Raw genomic sequence first — 6,469 nt, 5'->3', positions numbered from 1 at the left:
TCCTGGGAGGCTGGCCCCAGAGTGCATAGTGACATGTCATAAGGAAATTTTCAAAATACAAAAATAAAGAGAGAATTCTGAAAGCATCTGGGGGCAAAATGTCCTTAACCTGCAAGGTTACACATATAAGGGTGAGGGTAGACAAGTTCTGAAACTTGTCAGGTCAGAAAAGAGTAGCAGGACATATTCAATGTGCTGAACAGCTAATGTGCAGCTAATGTGCAGCAATGTGCAACTAAGAATTCCTTATCCAGCAAGGTTGTCATTCAGAATAGGAGAAACAAAGTCTTTCCCAGAAAAACAAAATCTAAAGGAGTTAATGACCACTAAACCAGCTTTGCAAGACATTTTAATGGGGACCCTCCAGTGGGGGAAAAAACAAAAACAAAAACCCAAAGCAACAAAGATTACTAAGAAGCAGAGAATATCACCAAAACCACCAACTCTACAGGTAACACAGTGGCACTAAATTCATACCTTTCAGTAATCACTCTGAATGTAAATGGTCTAAATGCTCCAATCCAAAGACATAGGGTGTCAGAATGGAAAAGATCCATCTGCACGATACCTATAAGAGACTCAATTTAGGCTTACAGACATCTGCAGATTGAAAGTGAGGGGATGGAGAAACATCTGTCATGATAGTGAGCATCAAAAGGAAGCTGGGGCATCTATACTTATATCAGACAAAGTATATTTTAAAACAAATACTGTAGAGCCACCTGGGTGGCTCGTTTGGTTAGGTGTCCAACTCTTGATTTTGGCTTAGGTCATGGTTTGTGGCTTCTTGCACTGGCAGTGTGCAGCCTGCTTGTGATTCTAACTTTCTCTCTCTTTATGTCCCTCCCCCACTCTCACTGTTTTTGTTTCTCTTAAAATAAATGAACTTAAAAAAAATAAAACAAAGACTGTAACGAGATAACGAGGGGCATTATATCATAATTAAGTAGTCTATTTATCAAAAAGATCTAACAACTGTAAATATTTATGCCTCAACTTGGAGAACTTAAATATACAAATCAACCAATCACAAGCATAAAGAAATTCATGGGCATAGGAGTACAAAATATTAATGCCCCACATACAACAATGGACAGATCATCTAAGCAGAAAATCAACAAAGAAACAATGGAAAAAATGGCTTTGAATAACACACTGTACCTGAAGGACTTAACTTATTTTTTAGAACATTTCATCCCAAAGAAGCAGAATAAACATTCCTTTAAAGGGAAAATAGAACATTCTCCAGAATAGATTTCATACTAGGTCAGAAATTAGCCCTCAATATATGAAAATAGAGATCATACCATGAAAAATTTCAGATTACAAATTTATGAAACTAGAAATCAGCCAGGAAAAAAAATGGAAAGGGCTCAAATACAGTGAGGTTAAAGAACATCCTACTAAAGAATTAATGGTTTAACCAACAAAGTAAATAAGAAATAAAGATAAAATACAAAGAAGCAAATGTAGATGAAAACACGACGGTCCAAAACCTTTGGGATGCAGCAAAAACAGTCCTGAGAAGAAATTACATTGCAACTCAATTCAGGCCTATCTCAAGAAGGCAGAAAGGTCTGAAACAAAACCTAAACTTACACCTAAAGGAGCTAGAAAAGGAGCAGACAATAAAGCACAAAGCCAGCAAAAATGAAACAATAAAGATTAGACATGAAATAAATTATATATATATATATATATATATATATATATATATACAAAATTATGTATATATATATATATACAAAAAAAAAGTAGGATCAATGAAACAAAACATGGGTTTTTGAAAGAATACAAAGGTTGATAAACCCCTAGCCAGACATCTCAAAAAGAAAAGAGAGAGGGCCCAAATAAATAAAATCACAAATGAAAGAGGAGAGATAAACACCACAGAAATACAAACAATTATAAGAGAAATTATATTATGAAAAATTATATGCCAACCCACTGGGCAACCTGGAAAAAATGGACAAATTCCTAGAAGCTCACACAAAACCAAAATTGAAACAGGAAGAAGTAGAAAATTGGAACAGTCCCATAACCAGGAAAGAAATTTAATCAGTAATAATAAATCTCCAAACTAGAGTCCTGGACCAGATGGCTTTCTGGGAGAATTCTACCAGACATTAAAGAAGAGTTCATGTCTATTATTTTCAAACTGTTCCAAAAAATAGACAGAGAAGGAAAACTTCCAAAATCATTCTATGAAGAGGGACTTATCTTGATTCCAAAACCCAATAAAGACACCAGACAGATATTCCTGATGTCCCTGGATTCACAAATTCCTAACAAATACTAGAAAATCAAATTCAACAGTACATCCAAAGAATTATTCACCATGATCAAGTGGGATTTATTCCTAGGCTGCAGGGCTGGTTCAATAATAGAAAATCAATCAATCAATCAATCAATAATAAAAGAAAGGACAAGAACCATATGATCCTTACAACAGGTGCATACAAGGCATTTGACAAAATACAGCACTATTTCTTGATAAAAAACCTTAAGACATTTGGGATTGGAGAAACATACCTCAGCATCATAAAAGCCATAGAATAAAGGCCCACAGCTAATATCATCTTCAATGGGGAAAAATTGAGAGCTTTCTCTGTAATGTCAGGAGCACAAGGGATGTCCACTCACACCACTGTTGTTCAACATAGTCCTGGAAGTTCTAGCCTTTGCAATCAGACAACAAAAAGAAATAAAATGTACACAAATTAGCAAAGAAGAGATAAAACATTAGATCTTCACAGATGGCATGGTAATCTACATGGAAAATTTGAAACACTCCACCAAAAAAAAAAAAAAAACTGCTATAACTGATTTTGATTTCAGCAAAGTCACAGGGTATAAAATTAAATACAGAAATTGGTTGCATTTCCATACACGAATAAACTGGACAGCGACAGATAGAAGAAAGAAACTGGACCACTCTCTTACACCATACACAAAAAGAAATTCAAAATGGATGAAAGATCTAAACGTGAGATAGGAAGCCATCAAAATTCTAGAAGATAAAGCAGATAGAAACTTCTTTGACCTTGGCTGCTGCAACCTCTTACTAGCCACATTTCTGTAGGCAAGGGAAGTAAAAGCAAAATGAAATATTGTGACATCATTAAGATAAAAAGGCTTATGCAAAGTGAATAAAACGATCAATAAAATTAAGGTAACCAATGGAATGACAGAGGATATTTGCAAACGACATATCAGATAAAGGATTAGTATCCAAAATCTATCAATAACTTATCAAACTCAATACCCAAAAAACAAATAATCCAGTGAAGAAATAGGCAGAAGACTTGAATAAACACTTTTCCAAAGAAGACATCCAGATGACTAACAAACACATGAGAAGATATTCAACATCAGCTCAAATTCAAGAAAATAGAAATCAAAACTACAATGATATACCACATCATACCTGTCATAACAGCTAAAATTAACAACTCAGGAAACAACAGATGTTGGCAAGGAGGTGGAGAAAGAGGAACCCTTTGCACTGTTATTGGGAATGTCAACTGGTTCATCCACTCTGGTAAACAGTATGGAGGTTCCTCAAAAAATTAAAAATAGAACTACCCTATGACTCAGGAATTTCACTACTAGGTATTTATCCAAGGGATACAGAAATGCTGATTCGAAGGGGCACACTCACCCCATTGTTTATAGCATCACTATCAACAATAGGTATATTGTCGAAAGAGCCCAAATGGAAAGAGCCCACTGGAAAGAGCCATCCAGTAACTGATGAATGGATAAAGTATAGTGGTATATACATACAATGGAGTACTACTTGGTGATCAAAAAGAATGAAATCTTGCCATTTGTAACAATGTGGATGGAACTAGAGTGTAATATGGTAAGCAAAGTAAGTCAGTCAGAGAAAGACATAATATCCTATGATTTCACACATAGGTGGGATTTAAGAAACAAAACAGATGAACATAGGGGAAGGGAAGGAGAAATACGATAAAAACAAATAGGGAGACAAACCATAAAAAACTCTTAAATACAGAGAACAAACTGAGAGTTGCTGGAGGGGAGGTCGGTGGTATATATGCTAAATGGGTGATGGGCATTAGGGAGGACACTTTTTGGGATGAGCACTGGGTGTTATATGAAAATTATGAATCACTACATTCAACTCCTGAAACCAATACTACACTGTATATCAATTAACATGAATTTAAATAAACAAATTAAAAAATAATCAAAATGATATAAGTACTAGCAATTTTAATTTCCTTGGTAATTACAAATATTACATTTTTAATCTTGTCAATAATTGAAACTAATAATATAAATTACTTTATGATACTAGTCTAATATGCTGGTTTTATGCTCATCCAAATGACAACTTATAAACAAAACTAGCACTCTCAATTTTTCCTCTGAATGTTGACAGTTTTTGCACAACAATTTAAAATTAATTGCTCCTAATAGACCCAGGGAAATGCTGTAGGTTTTTTCACAGTGGATTTGGGCATTGACATATCCAGTAATTTGAGTACATGCAATTTATTAATGGAAAGACCTTTTATATAACTTCCATATTTTATTCAAATAATGCATTGACAGGGCATCAACCAACTACAGGGTAAACTGGTATTCCCATAACCCACACCTCCAGACCCATAAGGAAAATACTTCAAATTATTTCATATTTTTTCTCAGTACTTTCTTGATATTGTAAACAATATGCTTATCTTCTAATGGTTGACTTATAAATCCAAATATGAGACCATAATTTGTACCTTAGGCCACTGTGGATGGAATGTTGCCCCTCACTACATTACCGACTTTTTCCTCTTTCCCTCTCTCCCCATTCAACATAGTTATGTTTTATGTTTGGGGACATGCATTGTTCCATCATTAGAATTTATTGGTTACATATATAATACATAATGGTACTATAAAACATGGTGTTAGTTTATTTGATAATTCTCACTATCACCTAAACAAGAGATCTTAAAATCTTCTTGAGATAAATTATAGTAATATAGGAAGAATTGAACAGTTATTCATTCTAATTTTTCTCATTCTCTTATTTTCTCTTTTTGACAACCTGTCCATGATCATCCTCATCCTCCTGGACACCTATCTCCATGCATGCATGCATTTTGTACTTAGTTCTCCCTCGTGGACCTGAACTACATCTCCACCATTGTCCCCAGGATGGTGTCCAATTATCTCTTTCAAAACAAGTCTATTTCTTTCATTGGGTGAGGGGTTCAGAGCTTCTTTATCTTGACTTTAGTAGGTGCAAAAGGATTACTATTGACCACTATGGCATATGGTAGCTAGGTGGCTATTTGCTTTCTTCTCCACTATCCCGTTCATATGAGTAAAAGAGTCTGTGTGTTGATGATAATGGGATCCTGGATAATGGGCTCAATCAACTGTTGTGTCCACACTGTAGATGCCCTCCATTTACCTTACTGTCAATCCAGAACTGGCAACCATTTCTTCTTTGATCTACTGGACATATTGGCCTGCATGGGCCCGGCCAATGGTACTGGCCTGCATGGGCATCTCAGCCTGAGAATACAGTGTTTGGAAGCACCACACTATTGATTGCGTTTCCTTTAATTGGCATTACATGTTCCTATGGCCACATTCTCCTTGACATCTACAGCATGCACTCAGCAGAAGGGAGGAAGAAGGCCTATTTGACACACCGCACCCACTTCGTTGTGGTGACTTTCTATTATGCACCCTTTGTTTACACTTATCTATACCCAAGATCTCTCCAATCTCCAAGAGACAACAAGGTTCTTGTTGTCTTCTACACCATGCTTACCCAAATGTTCAACCCAAATGCTCAAAATACAGCCTTGAAAAAAAAAAAAAGAGGTGATAGGGACCATGGGAAGAGTAATTGAGAGGATCTGTTCTGTAAAAATGTAGAGGAAACTCTCAGTCCTGCAGTCTCATAAGAAGACCAATTTCACCTTTTTTACACCTTAAGGGCAATATTATTTCAGGATTGAAGACAAGGACTAAAATAACCTAGAAGATTAAAATAATTGAGATTTGACAAAACAATTGTATATTACTGATCACTCTTTTTGTTTTCTTTGTGGTAATTTTTTAAATAAAGATAAAGGCCATATATTTTATCCTAATTTGTGGGCAATAAGGTTTTTTTTTTCTAATGTTTTTAAATGTTTTATTTATTTTTAAGAGACCCTCAGAGTGTGAGTGGGGGAGGGGCATGGAGAGGGAGACACAGAATCTGAAGCAGGCTCCAGTCTCTGAGCTGTCAGCACAGAGACCAATGTGGGGCTTAAACCCATAAACCTTGAGATCATGACTGGGCTGAAGTCGGATGCTTAACCTACTGCACCATCCAAGAACCCCCAATAAGGCTTTACTGATATGTGGAAATGATACTGGAAACAGTCAAATTTAATGGAATTATTCAGTATAATAGTTTTAATGCTTAGATATATCCCCAAAATGG

At 35.5% G+C, this 6,469-nt stretch overlaps 1 pseudogene; it reads left to right on the top strand.

Moving 5' to 3' along the window:
* The first annotated feature begins 319 nt into the window (after window positions 1–319).
* Window positions 320–5,913, top strand: LOC123611025 (annotated as a pseudogene).
* Window positions 5,914–6,469: the final 556 nt, after the last annotated feature.

Source organism: Leopardus geoffroyi, chromosome A1, assembly GCF_018350155.1.
Source record: "Leopardus geoffroyi isolate Oge1 chromosome A1, O.geoffroyi_Oge1_pat1.0, whole genome shotgun sequence".
Classification (NCBI taxonomy): Eukaryota; Metazoa; Chordata; class Mammalia; order Carnivora; family Felidae; genus Leopardus; species Leopardus geoffroyi.
Note: the sequence above shows the minus strand (reverse complement) of the source record. Positions and strands in the feature narration are given on the sequence as shown.